The sequence below is a fragment of the Nycticebus coucang genome, chromosome 2 (assembly GCF_027406575.1).
Source record: "Nycticebus coucang isolate mNycCou1 chromosome 2, mNycCou1.pri, whole genome shotgun sequence".
Lineage (NCBI taxonomy): Eukaryota > Metazoa > Chordata > Mammalia > Primates > Lorisidae > Nycticebus > Nycticebus coucang.
In genome coordinates, this window is record NC_069781.1 from 179,528,560 (window position 1) to 179,550,176 (window position 21,617).

At 42.5% G+C, this 21,617-nt stretch overlaps 1 protein-coding gene across 5 annotated transcripts in view; it reads left to right on the top strand.

Annotated features, from left to right (window-relative positions):
* Positions 1-21,617, top strand: part of CDH13 (cadherin 13) — a 1,454,811-nt gene that overhangs the window by 776,209 nt on the left and 656,985 nt on the right. The window lies entirely within an intron of this gene.

A 21,617-nucleotide genomic window follows, 5' to 3' on the forward strand; every position in this document is an offset into this window, starting at 1 on the left:
CTCTCTCCAAAAGCTTCAGGCCTTCAGCTATCCAATTTCCATGGAGAGTATTGCACAAAGTTTTCCACTAGTGAAGGACAAAGGAAAATCTCCAACTATTTGTATGTTCACCTGCTCTCCTTCCCAGAGAAACAGGAATTGTCTCACAAATACACATAGTTCATTTTAGAAATACATTGTATTTTCATCACAGCTGGTGCATCCATTCTTATTAGCCAAGAGGGCTAGGTTTTTATTTCTTTTGCTATGTTTTGTTTTTATTCTTCTTTAAATGTTTACAGTGGGTTTTGTTCTTTAAAATAATTCCTGGCAGGGCATTTAAGAGGCCTTAGAGAAAATATATAAGTGTGGGATCATGATTATTGCTAGTGAATAGCAGGCACGAAAAGATTTAGTTTAAAATATGAATTCTGTTATCTTATGCGACTTCTGTGATATTCAGGACATACTTATCCTAGGGTTGGTGTTCTGTTGGTTTTTTTTTTTTTTGTTTATGCCTAACGTGGCAAATGTCCTGAATGTATAATTGACAATATAATTTAAAATCATTCTGAAATGTGCTCAGTTCAGGGTCAGCACCGCATTTGCTGTACTTAAGGAGCTTAAGACAGCTTGTGTTTTAGCTGCACTTTGCAAAACTCAGATGTCCTTTAACTTGAAACTCTACGGTAATTTCTATTTTCTGGAAGTTTAAGGAAGGCACTTTTAAATCTCATTCACATCTCCTTAATGCAAAAAACAAAAGAGATCCCAACACAATAGTTAGTTACCATGGAGTTTATTGCTGTGTTATGTGTATGTTTTTAGACCTTAGTGATAACATTTCATTAAAACAGAGAAAGGAAAAAAAATGATCTTAGACCTCTTCTCCCAAGCGCATAGTGAAGCGATACCCAGATATATCTCAGAAAGCGTTTGGCTGACACAACTTACTTTCCCCCAAGACAGTTCCTTTGTGAGAACCACCAAAGCCTGCCTTTCTGGGGTCAACCAAAGGCTGAGCCTGAGGAAGATGGTAGCCGCAGAAGACGGGCCAGGCTTAGCTCTCATATCACCATCCTCCACGATGCCATTGGCTCTGTCTTCATGGTTAGCCCTTAACCAAGAGCAGACTGTGCACTTCTGCAGTCACTGGTTTGCCACTGATTGTGTCTGAACGAGAAAACAATGATGAAATGAGCCCCAACTCCAGCAATTTGAGGGGAGCCAGGGGCCCTTATTGATGTGTGAAAACTGCTTCTTTTCAAAATGGTGGTAATTCTATTTTCATAAACTGGTTTCATCCTAATAGTATGTTTGGTTGTGTTAGAATAGAATAACTCCAGTTCTTGAAATTCACTCAACTGGGGTGATCTGATTTGCCATTAAAGTTCTGCACTTATGTAATTGTCTCCGGAACACCCAGACTTGAATGGCTTAAATATCAATGACAGTGACATAATGATGTTCATTGACCCTTTACTCTGTGCTGGGAACCCTGACAGGTGATCTGTGAGAACTGCAACACTCAGTCTTCACTATATCTTCATGAGCTATATGTATCAACATGAAAGCTACTTCACAGATGTGGAAATTGTGGTTCAAGGTGGGGATTGGTTTGTCTATGGTTTTATCCAGATTCAAATCTGAGCCCCAATTCCAGAGTTCATCCTCTAAACTCTCCAGCCTTACTTAGAAACTTTCCCTAAGGACTAAAAGATATCTTAAAAAATATTGTGGGTAGCACCCGTGGCTCAGTAAGTAGGGCGCCAGCCCCATACACCAAGGATGGCAGGTTCAAACCTGGCCCCAGCCAAACTGCAATAGCAAAAAATAACCGGATGTTGTGGCGGGCACTTGTAGTCCCAGCTACTTGGGAGGCTGAGGAAAGAGAATCACCTAAACCCAAAGGCTGGAGGTTGTTGTGAGCTGTGATGCCACAGCACCCTACTGAGGGCAACAAAGTGAGACTCTGTCTCTAAAAGAAGAAAAAATATATGTTGTAAGAAAAATGCCTTAACATTTTATGTTCAACATTTTCTTTCTTTCCTTTTTCCATAGCAATATTGTCCAAACAGAAACAACAAAAAAAGTCATGTTTTATTTGTCCTTTTCCTCAGTTGGTCCTGCTGACCTACTTACTTGGCTATTTTCATTTATCATTAAGTGACTGATGGACGATAACAGCTAAGCACAGGAGTGGAAATGAAGGGAGTCAATCTATTCCTTAATTGATTCATTACATACATTACATAGAGGGAGCTACCAAGTACCTGCACTTACTTTTCCAAGCTCTTGATACTCTGAGCTTACAAAAAAAGAGGGGACAGGGGATACAGAATATAAATAATACAAACATACTATGGGATACATCTTGATAACGGGACATGCTTAGGAGGAACAAAAAAAAAAAGAGTAGAAATGTCAGGGTGAAGATGTATTAAGATATTAGACAGGATATCTAGGGAAGGCTAGAGAACAAAGATGGAGGAAGTGATTGGGGGTGGGGGCTGGAAACATGGCAGAAGAGACCTGTAGGCAGAAGGTTCAGCAGATGCAAAGGTACTGAGGCAAGAGAACAGTGGGGCTGAGGGAGTGCGAGACCCGAAGGACTGGGTTCTGTAGAGGGTTGCAGGTTGGAATGAGAACTGGACTTTGCAAGTTAGGTGGTTTTGAGTAGAGGGGTAACACAGACATAAAACTAAATGTTTACACATACGATGTCTACCTCCTTCAAGAGAAGGACCGAGTGAGGCTTCATTGCTCCGCTTGTTGTTAGCGTTACTTATACGAGAGAGCCATATCCCCCTCTGGAGACAGAGTTAAAGAGAATACCCTGGATTTAAGCAAAGTGGCTCAATAAGAGCTATTTTTTCATTTTCTTAGATTGTGATGTTTATTCAAAGAAAATAGCAGGGTACTGGCTGTGGTTGAGTCCATTATTTTAATAAAATTATACTTGGAACATTTTAGGTGTCTTGTTATAGTACAGATACTTTATATTCTCTTATTTATTTTCCTCCAGGCAATAGGCATCATTCCCATTTGGGGAATCAGGAAACTGAGGGTCACAGATTCTATGTAAAACCTTGCACAGCTGAGCAGAAGTTCCCTTTACATCTCAACCCAGGAGCTCTCTGGCTGCAAAGCTGATATTCTTTCTGTGTGTTTAATAGATACTCTTTGAAAAAAAAATTAGTACCAAAGCATATTTAATAGTGGATAATGTGTATTTCATAGACTTACTGAGTCACGTAGATGTACAAGTATCCAGAAGATTATCTGTGCCATTCAGGAAGATTATCTACCATCGTGTCATCACAGTTGAGCATGAATAAACAGATTGCTGGGCTCCTTCCCTGCAGATTCTAATTTAGCCGGGCTTAGGAGTGAGCTAAGAATCTGTGTTTCTAACAGGCTCCCAAGGGTGTTCATGCTGTCGGCCCTTGGACTATGCCTTGAGAACCTCTGGCTATGCCAAGCCCATGATTTTTGCAATGAACAAATTGAAGATCAGAGAGGTTAATACTATTTTTCATTTATCAGCAAAAAGCCTCCCCATCTGCATTAACTGGGAAAGAAAGCTTGAACAACAGAGTTACATATCTGGCTCTCAGAAGTGGAATTTAGGGTTTGTTGGCTTTGGAGCTTGTTTTAATTCAAAAGCATAAATCACAGGACACTATCTTTATCCTCAGATTTATTTCCTAATTTATCTCTTTCTGAGAATTTACTCAAGAGAGACCCCACTCCTTTACGCACACACACATTTCATTCCTTCTGCCCTATTTTTTCCGTTTCCATATTAAAATTTGTGTTGTATTTTGTAGTTGCTCAGAATATTTTCAAAAACCTCTTGGGTAAATCTGCTACCAACAGGGATGATAAAGACTCTAGTGGAGGCTACCGAGCTCTCCTGAATCCAAAAGATACTTTCGTGTTGTTTCTTTTTAAGGACTTAGAGATGGTTTATGGACCTGATATTAGACACATCCTATGGTGAAATTGATAGTCCATCATTAATGTCAATCACCAGTAGCAGAGCTTACTTGTAGTCAGTTGTAGAAAACAACTGTTTGGTTCTCTTCATCCTTTAGGGTGACGCTCAGGTGTCATTCCTTCTGTGAAACGTTCTGTGGCTTGAGCTGGACCAGCTTCATCCTCCTTCCCAGAGTGCCAGTTCACACGTCCACGTATTTCCTGCCATGCAGTGTTGTCACCTTATTTTAAACGGCCGACTTGCTGACCAGACTCACTATTGTTAAGAACAGGGGTGGGGCCATGTTTGTTTTTTATGCATGTGGAACGCAGTACACTCTGTGGGACTCACTTTACTGAGTGGGTGGGAGACAGCAGAACAGAGTAGTAGGGGGTATGAGCTTTGCAGTGAAGCAGACCTGTTTGGAGACCAGGTTTTTCTACACGTGTCACACGATGTGGGCTGAGTGTCCTCATCTGTAACATGGGGAAATGGTAGCAGTATCTCACAGAGTTGTGGCGAACCAGTAAGATGATGAGATCATTTACACATAGTCTTAACATACCACCCGGCTCATGGAAAAAGCTGAATAAATAGTAAATATAAACCAGATGTTCATGAACCAACTTAACCCCCCAAAGGGTTACTTAAAATGAAGAGTTGAGCCCCCAGCTTCCACAATCCAAAGCCCTTCTCCTAATGTATGTCAATTCCCAGAGGCTTGCGCCTTTATGTGTGATCTTACCTCTGGGTCCTGTGCCTTAAAGGCCTTAAAGAGCTCAGAATTTCTTTTCCCACATGGGTCAACCAGACAGTAAAACCATGGCCCCTGTACCAGGTTGCATGAGAAACACACACTTCATTTGTGAGCAAAGTATATTCCACTGCGGGCTCAGGGTCACAGCATGATGTACCATCTCCCCAGCTTTCTCCCTTGTCCCCTCCCTCTTGTCCTCTCTTATGAGAGAGTTAATCTCTCCTTATGCAGTGCTCTCAGCAAACACTGTATTTTACTCCTCCAAACTTCCACACCCAAACCCAGTAAGAAGCTCAGCAGTACGAAAGGCTTTGCCCTAACCCAGATCTACCCTTCTTAGAGAGCGTTGAGTTGAACAGCCATTTCTCATATTGTCAAAGTTGTTATTCATGAAAGAGCGAGTGAAGGGGTGACTCTTTATTTCCCACCCATTCTTGTTGAGATTTTTATATCCTTTCTCCGGCCCAGAACTGGGTTTTGGTTACTCAGGACCATTTGATTGTTGAAAGAAGAACTTACCCATGATACTTAAACTTAAAAGGCTTTAAGTAAGAAAGGAGGAAACCAATATGCAGTTATAAAATTACAGAAGAAACATGTGCTATCATGTAAATGTTGTGTTTTTCAGGTGATAGGATTTTTGAGTACTTAAAATACATAGTGCCTGCTCCTTTTCAATATTCCAATATAGAGTATAACTTCATAGAGATGTTAAAACAATTTGGGGGTTGTTTTGTGGTTTCTGTCTTTTTGCTCCTTTGCACAAATAAATAGTGATTTGCTTTTTGCTAATGAACCGGGCCTTTGTCAAAGAAAAAATAAAATAAAATCACTATTTCCCTACCATCTTTGTGCTGGATAAATTCCCAGCTCATTTTCTTGGAAGCTTAATTTTCAAATGGTTTCACTTAAAGAGTGCAGAAAAATTCAATGTCTTAGTCATCTTGGGCAAAATAATGACAGACTTCCTACAAGGAAGAAAATCCCAAATTAATGACAAATGACATTAAGTGATGAACGATTACTTTAAGTGTGGGAAACAGACCTTGACGACAAATGGTTTTGCATGTGAACTTGATCTCCAGCATGATTCCCAGCTAATTGTTTGGTTCTAAATTAAATTATTGCTTTAGATATATAAAAATATAGATATGCACAGTTCCTCTCTTCAGGGTATATTTATCTTTTCCATGAGTGTTTGTCTATATATTTAATGAGTGCAGATAATGGATTTTAAAAGTGTACTTAAGAAGTTAAGTCTTTGGAGATTTTATTTTGAATGGAAAATATCTCCCAACAGAATTTAGTTTAGAAAATTAAAGGCAGTACTGTACACAGCACTGAGATAACACTTACAGAAGTGTTGGTGCGTCATTTTCTCCACCCTGCCGATTGTCTTTGTAGTTAATCATGAAGCTGAGAGTGCAGAAAAACTCACTGTAGATGTGTTCACTTGCCTTAGCACTCAGATGGCTTAGAGTGGATCTCTAGCAAAATGTGAAAACAAAGTGACTTTGGCTTAGCGCAAGGGTCAACAAACTTCTTTGCAAAGACCAAGATAGTGAGTATGTAAGGCCTATAAGCCAGGTATCCTCTATTGCAACCATTTAATGCTTACTGTGGTGCAAAAGCAGCCAAAGACAAATAGTGTGGCTGTGTGCCAATAAAACTTTATTTATAGAAACAGGTGGTGGGCCACATTTATTCTGCATTCCATAGATTCCTGACTCCTGCTTTAAAGGGATGTGTGGTCATAAGCTGACCTGTTTGTTCCTTATTTCTCTGCTGAATTTCAGCCTTCACCTCAACCCATATGAGTATAAATTCAGCTGGTGGGTTTAACATCTCATTTGGGCCCACCCTAGCAAGATAGCAATACAACTTTCTCTATGCTGCTTCCATAAATAACCAAGTCTGGCACGGTACCCAAGGACCAATGTCATAACAGCATTTCCTTTTCTTTCTTTCCTTCTTTTTTTTATTAGAGACAGAGTCCCACCCTGTCGCCCTTGGTAGAGTGCCCTGGCATCACAGCTCACAGCAACCTCCAACTCCTGGGCTTAGGCGATTCTCTTGCCTCAGCCTCCAGAGAAGCTGGGACTACAGGTGCCTGCCACAATGCCCGGCTATTTTTTTGTTGCAATTTGGCCGGGGCTGGGTTTGAACTCACCACCCTCAGTATATGGGGCCGGCGCCCTACTCACCGAGCCACAGGTGCCACCCAGCATTTCCTTTTCATATGATCTGTGTACTTCTCAATCTCTGATCCATAAAAGTGGTATTAAGAGTCTCAGAGCTCTGAATGAATCCTCTCTTCAGGGCATCTCACCATAAACGTACAGGACAGCAGAAAGGAAGTCCAGAACTTCCGTCCCTGCCTCCAGTTAGTGTGGTATATGGCATGGTGACAGTCTGTCTGATAGATGCTAAAAGTCGGATTCATTTAGGAGGTATCTACTGAGTGCCTGCTGTTTGTCAGGCTCTGTTCTGGAGCTAAAGATAATAACAGAAGGGTACCTAGGCCAACAGAGTCCCTGCAAACATGAAGGTTTTACTGGTGCAGGAGAGGTAACAAGTAAGGATGAGGAAGGAAGGGAAAGACCAAGAAAGGAAGGTGGTTTGAATTGAGTTCCCTCTTTAAAAGTGGGAACCTAGTAAGCAGCTGTGTGCTAGCAGAATGCACCATCAGGCTCATCTCTATAAGCACATGGTTATTCAATAAAGCAGGTGTAGCAGACCTTTGCTAGGCAGTGGAGATGCAATAGCAAACAAGACCCCTTCTTCCTTCAAGAAGCTAATAGGATATTAAGGAGAACAAGCATGAGAATTTGAACTTCTAAGTATTCTGGCAGTCCGGGGCCAGGGGTCTTCAAACTGCGGCCCGTGGGCCACATGAGGCGGTGTGATTGTATTTGTTCCCGTTTTGTTTCTTTACTTCCAAATAAGATATGTGCAGTGTGCATAGGAATTTGTTCATAGCTGTTTTTTTTTTTTTTTTAAACTATAGTCTGGCTCTCCAGCGGACTGAGGGACAGTGAATTGGCCCCCTGTTTAAAAAGTTTGAGGGCAATTCACCAAAAAAAAAAAAAAGAAAGAAAGAACTAGAAATGACTGATATTATGAGCCAATGTCTAATCTTCCTACTCATTGAAAACCTGCGAATTAACATCATACTTACTCCTAACCATCAAACTGAGAGATGTCTAATAATAGAAATTCCAAATTGATCTTAAAAAAAATAATTTCCCCCATAAGAAAGCAATTTAAATGAAGTTTAGAATTAGTAAATCGTTAAATACTATTGGTTAATGTGTTCAACAAATATTTTTTGATCATCTATCAGATATTGGAAATGGGAGATAAAAAGATGATTAAAATAATGTCCTGTCCAAAATATATATATATTTCTGGTGAATTAATATCTAACAAAATTGTAAATGGCATTTCATTTGAATCATTAGTAGTCAGAACAAGCCTTAAGTATTTGCACATGTATACAAAAGGCGAGTGTAACGGCACTTACAATTATACGGTTAGTGATTATAAAACAGGAAAAGCCTGAGTGTCCAGCAAAAGGACACTGCCTTAACGAGAGCACGCCCATGCTAAGAGGTACTGTGCAGTCATGGAAAGAATGAGGGAGATGCACATGACCTGATACACAAACTTTTAATAGATATTAGGGACAGTGCTACCTTCTGAAGTGTGTGTGTATATGCATGTCGTTTGTAAATTTTTAAAAATGTACATCAAACTGTGTGGTTAATGGGAGGTGAGGGCTGGATGGGAGGGTAAATGAGTAGATTTCCCAATTTACTCCCATCAACTACATTTTTGCACTTACAAATACTATTAAATAATATGTGTTTAGGACAGGTGCGCAATGAAGGGGCATCCACTGTGTAAGCTCCTCCTTAATTCTAGACAGAACTGCAATTCAGTTGTCAATAGAATAACCAAATATACACCCTGGAAATCCTTGCTTATTTTGAAAACTGTTTCTTTAAAAAGAGAGAAAAAGCCACTCCTCCCTGCCTGCCGTCTTCCCAGAGTGTGTAAGAGTAAGATAGTATTCCTCGCGATGGCAGCTGAAAATCAACATAACCCAAAGGTCCTCACTTTGTAATGTTTGCAGTAAGATTCCAGCATCTTAGCATTCAAGAGTTTTCAGATTACATCAATTTAAACATCTGTGATTCATTATTGTAAATATCACAGTTGTGTGGGACCATATGCTTCAGCCTGCAGTGTGTGCATGTGTGCCTGTGCATGTGTCTAAAACACAATCAGTAAATCTCAGGAACCCTAGGCTTACCATAGGTATGTTCACAAAGCCACAAAGAACATTTCCAGACACGTGGGGCCTTCTATAATCACAGTAACATGATTGAGAGCCCATATAAGAATCCTTCAATTGTGGAAGTTGCCACTGTTGATGGAAAGCTGTGATTTACATGGTGCTCATGTGCCTCCCGTGACAATTGAGATAGTGTGGGGAGCAGCTCAGAAGCCTGATGCCGCATGGGCTCTTACTTCTTAAGGAAATGTGCCAGAGCTATAGTCAAGTGAAGAAATCTCAGAAAAAATGAGAAGATAGCTTTAACAAGTGACAAGACACTGTTGGCAGGCATCCTGCTCTGTTCCCACAAGACTGAAGCTAGCGATGACACCATATGGCATAAGGGGTACAACAGAAATCTCTTGGTGACTGGAGGATGAACAGGCACAACCTACGGGGCTGATCACTTTCTTGCTCACATCAGAAAACCCACATATGCATACAAGAATTAATTGTGCTCCATGTGCTGTCAGCCACATTATTGTATTTTAATTTCCTGATGGGGTCTTGTCAATGAGACCGGACCAATTTGTAATCACAGCTGATGAGCATCTCACCCACTGCAATTAGGGAGGATGTGAGTGAATTAATTGGTTACAATCAAAAGGAGTCCACTAATATTTTTTGATCACTGATTCTGTGCCAGGACTTGCACCAAGCCCAGCCAGGGATATGGACATGAAGCTGTGGGAAGCTCTTATGCTCAAGGAGTTCCCAGGTGGTCAAAGGTAGGTGAGGAGAAAAATGTCAAGGTGTAGAAGCATCCCTGCTGTGTGTCATCAAACCACCAACTTTACTGAAACTTGGGTTTACCCTTTAGGCAGGATTCCCACTGTTGCCTTGGATAGTGTACTCGAGCCCCCAGATACTACTGTGTCTTCTGGAGACATTTCTAGACCCTCTTCTGGAATCCATGGTAGCACAAGGCTGTCTCTGCAAGAAGCACACATTCCCCTGGGCCTGAACAGGTCAGCATCGTCAATCTCACTGCCTTTCATCTCCACGTCTTGTCCTCCTGGAAGGTCTTCAGGGGCTGAAACACACGTGGAGCTGTCATCTCTTGTGATAGCAATGCCTTCTTCTGGAAAACAGCCTCAAGGACCTGCCTGAGGATGTTGTATAGTTTACTTAAAAAAAAAATAAGTATAAGGAGCACTCTCTAAAGTAACAATAGAAAACAGAGTATAACAGATACATAAACCAGTAGTGTAGTTGTTCGTTACCTAGTGTTGTGTACTGAACACAATTGTGCTGGACTTATGTGTGGCTGGTGGGTTTGTTCACAGCAGCGTCACCACAGACATGGTAACATCACCACAGCTGCAGTGTCACTAGGCAATAGGGATTTTTCAACTCCATTGTAATGTTATGGGACCACTATCTTACATGTGGTCCATCCTTGATAAAACAACATTATGCAGCAGTGATTATATTTGGGCAAGTACGACGTCATGCAATTATTAATTTTTGTATTGCACTGGCTTATAACCACCCACCCACACAATCATAGGATCCCAATCTACCCTAGTCCCGGAACTTTCATTTCAGTTATTTCTGGAAGACTTAGGAAATCTCTCACAAGAAGTCACAGATCTTTTTCCTTCCAGGCTTTTTACTGATTAATATTCGTGAAAACTCATAGAGGGTGTGTTTCTCCAGTGCCCTCTTGGGAGAAGCCAAGATCCCCAAACTCATAAACCCCGCGAGGTGCCCACAGGCTCTGCCACCCTGTCTTAGTCTTCTGGGTACCAGAATCTAGCCAAGCCATGTTCCACTCAGAAACAGGGCCAAGCTGGGCTCCCCATGACAGTTTATTAGTAGGAATCAAAGTAACAGTGCTTGGGAATACCTCGGGGGCCTGTGGTTGTGATTCTCAGAGCTCGGATATGCAGCCTTCTATTTACTGTGGATCCACGGGACTGAACTAGCTTCTTCCCTCCATCTTCCTTCTGGTTCTCAGCAGATGTAACCTCTATATAGGCCCCTTCCTTCCCAGGTAAATCTGTTCATGCTTTGAGAGATACCTGGGAAACCACCAGGGCGTCGAACGTAGTCAGACTCTAAATCCCAGTGTAGGCTCAGCATAGACACTTTTCTGCATATCTCCAACAACTTCAACTTCAAGGCCAGGCACCCTTGGAGATACAGTGGAACAGACCTCCCTTCCCATTACCTCACCCTGGAGAGGTCGGCAGGGAAGGAGGCACGTGTGCACATTACTAGACACATCAAAAATGAGAGCTCAGTAAGTGATGTGTCCTCGTGACATGAAAACACCAAGAGAGGAATCTATATATCTGAGACTTGGTGATTCTCATACTTGCCGAATCTCTGATTTCTGTTTTGCTGAACGGGTGACTTTAAAATCGACTTGCTGGAATCTTCACATGAGTTTGCGCGATCATTCTTAGTTTTGTTTGAAGAGTTTCAAATTTGCTTAGCTGCCAAGTTGCAGTTCTGCTATTCATTCATTCAACAAACAGGGTTGAGTGTGTACCGTGTCAGGCACTATGCTATATATAAAGTAATTCTAATTTGAAACACAAATTCACAGTGACTATACCCACCATGAGATAGACATGTGCAGTGTTCTATCAGAAAATAACCTGCCATATTTTAAAGAATCCATAGCAAGGGTAAGGTAGAATACTCTGACAAAAAATGGCTTCAGAACTAACAGCTCACTTTGTAGTGACAGGCAGCAAAAATTCCCTTAAAGCAGATGTGGGCTCTGTCTTTCTCCAAGAGGAAGCCCTTAAGGGTTATATGGCAAAAATAGGTTTCTGCTGAAGATCCCTTGACTGTATCATTTATTGTGATATCTTTAGCTGACATGATAGAATTGCAACTCTACCTTATCAAAGTTGGAATTGATGCCTGAAATGGGATTAAGACTGTTTTATGTGTATTCTGCACCTATCAAATCTATAAAGCCTTTGGAGGCAAAATCCACTCCTGGGTTAATCAATCATGGTTAGGAATACTCCCAGAACCTTACAGAGGCTCCGTGGATGTCAGAGCTGGCTCTGGGCCAGACACAGAGCACCAAAATCCCGTGGACTCAGGAATCAGGAGAGCGTAATGAATCAGGGCGGGCAGGTGTGCTTGATGTATCACCCATGGGACTGAACCTGTGTTAATGAATGCTTGAGTGACTCTGATGTCTGAGAAATGAGAGTGTTTAAGAAAACTAAGGGAAATACCTTTTGTTCCTCTCATTTGGGCAGCTCCAAAAGGCCTCTGGACTAAGCCTCTGAGTTTTTAGAAAGAGAGTTGGTACCTCTGGATGTCAGTGTGATCCAGGATACATGAAAAACAATTAAGTGATGGTCTACATCCTAGAGAGAGTTCATCTGATGCTGCTATTTCAGTCACATCATTTCAGATGTCACTGAAATGGTCAGAAAAGCACTCCTTCCCTGCCCCAGCACAGACTTTGCTGGTCAACCAGCGTGGAGCCCCTTCGTGCTGGTGAAGGAACTCAGTTCTGGTTTTCTAACCGGAAAAGGAGCAGTGGAATAGCAGGTTCCCTCCAGTCTGAGAGAACAGTCTATATTATCCTGTACAGGGGCAGTGCCCAGCCGTATGATGGTGAATATAGGTATTCCTGAGAGCAGATGAAGTTTTTAGAAAATTTCCAAGGCACATTGGGTTTTTTTTGTTGTTGTTGTTGTTTGAGACTGAATCTCACTCTGTGCCATGGGTAGAGTGCCGTAGCATCATGCTAGCTCATAGCAACCTCCAACTCTTGGGCTCAACAACCATCTTGCCCTCAACCTCCCAAGTAGCTGGGACTATAGGCATCTGCTTCCATGCCCGGCTAAGTTTTCTCTTTTTTTTAGTAGAGATGGGGTCTCACTCTACTAAGGCCAGCTTTTGCTCAAGCTGGTCTTGAACTCCTGAACTCAAGCAATCCACCCACCTTGGCCTCTCAGAATGCTGGGATTATAGGCATGAACCACCACACCTGGCCCCCATATTGGTACCTTGAAATAAACATTGCATAGAATATACCTTAGAAATTGGTAAATGCTGCAAATCAAGACCTTTTCTGTTACCGGCACACCACTCAAACAAAGTCATTCTCTTCTATGAGATACTGGAAGTGGATCTGGGCATGACTGTCTGTGCAAGGGCTCTGGCTCCCAGAATACTGATTCAGAGGCTGGAATTCTACTGTTTCAAGCAGGTATACAGATGAAGTCTGGCCACGAACTTAGAAAAGGCTCCACACCTTATATGCTGACCAATTTGCACATCTCTACAAATGTGTATAACCTTTGGATCTAACTAATATGTGAGCATATGAATCACTGATTGACCCAAAGACAGTCATAGGAATAGCACAAAACCCAGACATTAGTTTATACCTATCTCTGTGAGCAGGACTGTTCCGTATTGTATAGATAAATTTAAATCCATCTGCATTTTCACTTTTCCTGGGATCATAACACAGCTTAATTTGCTCTCTCATCCATTTCTAGATGGTAAGAAATCTATGCCTATTGGATTTTCATCCCAAAGAACCACGTTCAAAAGAAAGAAATAGGAAAGCAGAAAATCAAGGTCAAGAAGATTAAGGCCCTTAATTCACATGTCAAACTTCCCATTTCAATTGTGGTTTTGTCTCTCAGCTCAAGTTTGTCTTTTTGTGACATTTGCATTAAACCCAGAGGACATTTTGAGTGGAAACACGCTGAAAGCATAATTGAAACTCTGAGTGGTGCCTTTGTCTAATCTGCATTTTCCCCCAGGTGGGGAGTTTTCACATTCCCCCTCTATTCTCCTGGGGTGTTCAACAATTATCTCAAAGAATGATGTTATGCAATTGATTCCAATAAATCCCCACGTACAGTATATTATATGTGTAACTTTTTTCTTTCCAGAAGCTATTTTCAATGCCACTGTGATAAACGATATAGAGAAGTCATTTGCAGGTTCAGAATATTACAGATAGTTCCTTTTCCCCCTTAGATAGAGATTTTGAATATTTATTCACACGTTTAATTGTTTATTAGAATCTTTCCTTTCAGTTATCCAGGTGGTGCCATTTTAAGCTACTTAGGAGATTGTCTCTATAGAAACAAACTTTTTCAAAAATAAACTATTCAATTTCATCCTTAAATATGTTTTTTGAACTCTGTGCCTTGAAACACACACGGCCTTCACCTCTATATAAAAGTTCGAGTGTTACCGACGATTTGGTTAATGCTACGAGACAATGAGGCAATGGTATCAGCTGCACCCTTGCATAAAAAATTTAAGGTGAGATTGTAATTGGTGAGAAGATAGAGTCTGTTTTCTTCAGGAGAAAGAAGGAAAAGAAAGTATGTGGTGACTTTTTCTTTTTCTTTCTTTGAGCAATTGTTCTTCGTATATGTCAGACCCGTCGCTTAGATACTGCCAAAGGCACTACCAGTAGAAGTGATGAATCTTTTTTTTTAATTTATTTATTTTTATTGTTAAATCATAGCTGTGTACATTAGTGCAATCAAGGGGTACAATGTGCGGGTTTCATATACAATCCGAAATATTCTCATCAAACTGTTCAAGTAGCCTTCATGGCATTTTCTTAGTTATTGTTTGTAGACATTTGTATTCTGCCTTTAGTAAGTTTCGCCTGTACCCATTCTAAGATGCACCGTAGGTGTGATCCCACCAATCACCCTCCCTCCACCCTAACCTCCCCCCTCCCTTCCCCTTCCTTGGCCCTTTCCTCATAATCTTGTGCTATAGTTGGGTTATAGTCTTCATGTGAAAGCTATAATTTAGCTTCATAGTAGGGCTGAGTACATTGGATACTTTTTCTTCCATTCCTGAGATACTTTGCTAAGAAGAATATGTTCCAGCTCCATCCATGTAAACATGAAAGAGGTAAAGTCTCCATCTTTCTTTAAGACTGCGTAATATTCCATGGTATACATGTACCACAGTTTGCTAGTGATCAATCTTTGTGGATCTTCTGAGCTGTGTGTTTCTATGTAGTCTCCATAATCCAAATTAGATGTATTACTTCATTGCAGATACTGGGATATCAGACCCCTCCTAGATTACAAACCCGAGCAGGATGGAGCCAGCCACAAATTTGTTTAAATTAGGGGTGGCCCAGGCCAGTGTTTCCAGAGGGGGCAACAAACATTACTGGGATAATTTTAATGTACACAAGGACAGACTTTTTTTTTTTTTCAGTTTTGCTCTTGAGATTTAAGACGTATTAGAAAAAATACACGTTGTCTATTCAACATGTATTTTTAAAATTAACTTTAAATAATTTTATAATTTAAGAAGTCAGTGAATTAAAAGAAAACCACTAAGTCAATAATGGATTTGGTGAAATTATGAGGCTGGAGGCTGAATGATGGGAGGAAGGAGCACGTTTGTCCAGGCAGGCGGCACAGCACTCAGGAGTGTGGGTTCTTTCATCACATATCCTGCCTTTGGATTTTACCTGAGTCCACATACCAGCTGCGAGGCCTCAGACAACTCATCCAACCTCACTCAGTCTCAGTTTCCAGAGAGACCCAAAGAATCTTGCTTGGGCTGATGATGTAGGAATGATGACGTGAGTGTTCATTGCAGTTATGGACCTGAAGCCCACAGTGTAAGGCATTGTTTCAGGAAAATCTGTACCTTAGATGTGTATAAAGACATCTTCACAAAGAATCTGTTTGGAGAATATTCGCAAAACTCCGTTGAGTCCACCATGGACAGGACACTGTAATGTCACTCCTTCACAACTGCTCAAGTGAGGTAGGTAGGGCCTCACCCAGAAAAGTGCGAGGATTGAAAGACGGGCCGGTCTGGATGAGAAGCATCTCCTTGCCCCTTTCACCCTGATGCCTGTAGTGACCATCCCCATGACAACAGCGTGGGGCCGGCAGGGTACCTGACTAGAAAGACGTGAAAGGACATAGGAGCAGGTGGAAAACCAGCAGAAAGAAGCAAGCTGTGTGGAAGAAGAAAAGGCAGCTTCCTTAGTGCCCCAAATTACAGGGTTAACAGTGAGAATCTCAGTCATGGAATGCCAAGCTCTACCCTAAGAGCTGTGTTCATACAGGTGCGTATTAGCTTTATTATCTGTGCCATGAGGATCATAGCACCTAGCAGGGAGATGCTATTGTTAGCCCACTTTCCAGATAAAGACATTCAGGAATGAAGAAAATGGGTGGTTTGCTCAAGTTCACGGGCTGCTGCACATGAGCCAGCTTTAGAAAAGGGCTTAAAAATATACTGGAAAAACTGCCCTTTCTTACGTATGGGAATAGAATTTCCTGGAATGCTAAGTCCCCAACTTCACTATGTTCCAGGAATAACTGGGAAATATGGGAACCTGGCATTTTGACAAGCAATTCATTACCTCAGGTCCTGGTTCTTGTCTCTGTATTAGACTCATCTGGGGAGCTGTTAAGAGGTACTGGTGTCCAGGGCAGTGCCTGTGGCTCAAAGGAGTAGGGCGCCGGCCCCATATAGCAGAGGTGGCAGGTTCAAACCCGGCCCTATCCAAAAACTGCAAAAAAAAAGTACTGGTGTCCAGACTCCAAGTTGGCACAATTATATCATAATCTCAAGATGGAGCAGAGGCAGACCTTGCTCTTCTTTTCAACACTCCCCTGGTGATTTCATACACAGCTAGCCTTGAGACAGAACTTGGTCAAAACCACCTGCTCGCCAGTTGGCAAGTGGCATCAGAAAGACCTACTCATGCAATTCTTAGGTATTTGACTCAGCAAGATGGGAATGAACGGGAATGTACTGAGGGTCTATGATATGCCAGATCCTGAATGGAGATGTGGTCTCTGGGCATGTCCTCACCTGCACCTCTGATGCCCCCCACAGGCTCTGTGAGCTGCCTATGAGGGCTGGGGGCAACTTCTCTTTCCCTCTTGTTCCTCTCTTCCTAGAAAGTGGACATGCCCAAAGCTTGGGATATAAGGACAGATCAGACTGAGAACAGGTTCTTGCTCTACCTTGGGCAAGTTAGTGAATCTCTGAGGTGTGCTCTCTGCACCACTCACTGTTTATAGACTGTGCATTGTCAGGGTGGCTGGGTTGTTTTCAAGGGGGTGAAGTAGGTTCTTGGGTATAGGGGAATATTGCACGTAAGAAAATAAGGTGCAGATATACATGTAGTACATAAACAAACAGGAGCATATCCATGATGTTGAAATAGTATGGGAGTATTTGCAGTTAGGAAAAATTTTCTAAAAGGTTTTCTTAGAGGAGTAGATAATTAAAAACCAGAGTTAAGAAGATCTGCTGTAGGTCAGAATTGTTGTGAGGCTGGAAGGAGTGTGGCACGTGCAGGCCTCGGCCTGGAGCCTGGCACTCAGGAGCTGCTTGGTCGTGGGAGGTGTTATTACTGTTATTTGTCCAAGCATCCATTCATTCAAAACACACACACTGATTCCAGCCATTCTTAGGGGCTATGCAAAGCTTTGTTGGGATTATGGGGAAAGTGAAGGCACCACTCCTAACTTCACCAGTGAGCTAAGGCCAAGCTAAGCTCAGGAGGCTGAGGCATCCTCATAAATGGAAGTGCGCAGAGCCTGAGAAGGGCATCACTGAGTCCTTCATTTTCTTCCCATCTCTAGTGCAGTGTTCAACCAAGTCAAGAGGTCACTAGGTGTCTGGGAGCTTTGTGCACAAACCCCGGCCTTATTTGAAAGCCATCTGGGAAAACTACGCTGAAAATAACTCACTCCAGTTTAAAACGTAACGTCTGAGCATGCCTGGAGAAGGCTTATATTAACTAAGGCTGAGTAAACCGAGAAAATGCAGCCCCTCTCTGGCTTCTTCAGAAGGCTTTTATTGATTTCCAAGAAAGGTGCATATGCAAAGTGTAAAAATGCCAAGAGATAGGGTTGAAAGAATCCCAAGACCTCAGGAAGATTGGATAAAGAGGGAAGATAGATGGTCGGTAAGGGGTTGCTAACAGACCAAAGAGCTGATGGTGTATTTAGAAAGGGGAAGGGAGAAGCTAGTTCTGTCCCCACAGGGGACTAAACCAGGTTTTCTAATCTAACTACATATCAAAAGTTTAAGCAGTTTGACCCCTCCCACCTGTTGACCATGTAGGGCTAGTCAGCCTGTCCTGGCACCTGGCACCTCTGGGCTCTTATCACCTTCATGGTTTTGATGAGCCCCCAGGGATTGTCCATCTTCAGGCTTTCCCCTGAATGCCCCAGGATTGAGGCGGGCACCCCTCTGAGAAGTCAGTCTATCTGCCTCCCACAACTAGGCACCGTTGTTCTCATTTACCAGCCCTGCCTGCACCTCTCCTCTGGATGGCAGGGAAGACAGACCCCGATCCACCACCAGGAGAGCCTCATTTTGCCCTTGGAGAGTAATTAAATGGAATCCTTGTAGATGGCCTAACATATGGAAAAAAAGAAATTTTATTCATTGCTGGAGGTGTAGAGATTAATAGGAGAATAAAACTCAATTTCAGCTCTGGGTTATGGTGAGGAAAACAGATACATAAAATGGACACATTGACACAACATGATGTAGATCTTTGCGCAGGAAGCTCTGGGGACACAGAGAAGAGAGTGTTTGCAGAAATCGCTTCAGCTGAATCTTAAAGAATAAGGAAGATTCAGGGGGAAGAAGGTGAAAAGTGCCTCCTGCAGAGAGGAGGCATCATCACAGGGAGGGGGTGGAAGGGTGGTAAAGAGACAGAGGGATGGGCAGGTGGGAGGTGTGGAGGGAAGGCAGAGGCAGGGGGAGGCTGCTGGGCAGCCCTGTGTGGAGGACTTCAATGCTAAGCATTGTTTTGTATGAAGAGCTATAGTCTTGTGAGACTCAGCTGGAGGGAAGTTGTTTCCTTTGGAGAGTCCAGAGCTTCCTGCAAGAAGTAAGGCTTTGTGTGGCTTTCAGGACCCAACAGCTTCTGGGCCCAGCTGTTTTCCATCCCGACTCCTCACTTTCTCTTTCTCTCTCTGCCAATCTTACTGGCTTATTTCTTAGATGCCACAGGGTCTTTGCACATGCTGTGATTCTGTCTGCCTGTAATAGATCCCCTGTTAGTTATAAGGTATTGGATTAATGTCTGTCTCCCACACTGTTAGTTCAAGCTGGGAACTGTGTCCATCTCCACTCAGTCTCATAGCCCAGCATCTAGCACCGTGGAGCCTTTTACTAAACATTTATGGGATAAAGAAAGAAGGACGGAGGGGTGGATGGATAGAAGGAAGGAAGTTAGTTAGCTATCAATCTAGAATACCCACAAATGTTTAACTGCCTTTTCTCCCTTCAGCTAGGTCTGTCGTCTTCCATCCTACTCAGGAACTAAGGCTAGAACCTCATGCTGGCAGGAGAGGCCGTGAGCTCCCAGTGGGCTTTGTCATTGAGCAGTTTGCCTCTAGTGGGTGAACGTTAATTGAGGATGACAATGAGAGCAAACTGCTCTCTCTCCTTCATAGTTCACTTCCAAAACTGAAACTAGGCACATTCTGTCAGTCTTGGCTACCAAGATGGTTACAGGAAGTGAGCAGGTATCAGAACTGCAGAAGCCCCAGGATCCACTGTATGTCCATACAGGGGTGGCCCTAAAGCAAACTTAACAGCCAAGAAAGGCTCTGGAGCCCTCAGGAAGAGTGACTGTGAGGCATTGTGGTTGGCATCTGGAGGCAGGATAGTTCAGGTTGCTCACAGCACTATCTGGTAGCTCCTTGATACAATGGATAGTACCAATCTGTAGTATATACCAGGGATAAAGTTTAATTTACAAATTAGTTATACTACCAATAACTAGTAATAAAATAGAACAATTGTAACGTTACTTAGCACAGAATTTAAACTCATGGATTATTTCTTTCTGGAATTCTCCATGTAATATTTTTGAACCTTGGTTTACTATGGGTAACTGAAACTTCGAAAGAAAAACTATGAATAAGAGGGGACTACTGTGTTTGGCTTGTTTTAGGATTTCAGGAAGGCTGTATTCCACATGAAGTATCGTCTTTATTTTTACAAAGTATACAGGTTGCAGGCAAATGGATCAGGGTTCAAATCCTGGCCCATCATTTACAACATTTGCTCCCTGGGAGCCTCAGTTCCTTTATCCAGAAACCGTGGAGGGAGGGGATCAAAGTAGCACTCCCCTTTGCTGTCATTGTGAAGATCACTTGAGACAATGTCTGCAGAGTACTTGGCGCTGCACCTCCCTGTGGAAAGTGCTCAGTTGCATCAGCCACTATTTCTATTGGGTAATGTGATTATCACCACCATAGCATCATCTTCCCAGAGCAGAAGGACCAGCTTAATGCATCAGATATTTATATGGCTTTCACAGCATACCAGGACATATGAGGACCCTGTCATTAAAGATGTGCCCACAGAAGTTACTAGTAGCAGTATTTAAAGAGCCTTAAACTGGAAATAGTCCAGGTGCCATTGATAGCAGGATAGATAAATAAACTCAGTATAGCCACATAGTGGGTCACTCTAGAGTGACAGGCATGAATATGGTGGTTCGGACATGCTACAGTGATTAGTGATTACTGTGCAATTGTTAGGATCAATTACCAGGACTTGGCGGCCACATGACGAATCTCACAAAGTGTAATGTTAATGGAAGAAGCCGAAAGAGTATGTGCTGAGTGATTCTGCTTGGATGAAGTTCAAACACAAGTGAAAACATCTATAGTATCAGAAGTTGGGTAGTGTAGCCTCTGGGGAGGAGGAGAGGAATTTTACTCAGGAGGGCAGGGCACTGGGAATACTTTGTGGTGGTGTGCACACTGGGCACTTGGGTGTGCCCACTTGGTGAGAGGTCACAGAGTTAGACATGCTGATTTGTGCCCTTCTGTATCTAGTAGTGGTTCTCAACCTGTGGGTCATGACCCCTTTGGGGGTCAACTGACCCTTTCACAGGGGTCGCCTAAGACCATCCTGCATATCGGATATTTACATTAGGATTCATAACAGTAGCAAAATTACAGTTATGAAGTAGCAACAAAAATAATTTTATGGTTGGGGGGTCACCACAACATGAGGAACCGTATTAAAGGGTCGCAGCATTTGGAAGGGTTGAGAACCACTGATAGGGTATGCCTCAGCTGAAGGTTTCCTAAACAAACAGGACTATTCAGAAGAGAGCTGAAAGCAAGGAATACGATCCCATGTTTACCCACAGGGGCCTCGAAGGGTACAGCAGAAGGCAGACAGGTGGACACAGGCACGGTGGTGTGTCAGGCAGGGTATTGTGAGACCAGCAGTGATAGAATTGTGTACCTGGTCCAGAAGCACCGGAGAGGGACGTGGTCAGCCGTCACAGCCACTGTGTGTGTCAATGTCCCACCTTCCATGAGTTTCACTGGAGGGGCCCGATTTTCCCATCATACTCCCACACATGACTAAGACATTCACTTGTAGGAATTTGGCTCACATGTGTCCACTCCCACATCACCACTGCCAGCACCTTCATCTCAGCCAGGCATCTTTGGGATAACACTGAAAACTGGTTGAAAATGTTTTTATTTAAGACTCTCTTTATGCCATTCTTTAAGCCACTCTCTATTACCCAGATCTACTAATATAATCTTTGGATTGGGTCCCATGGA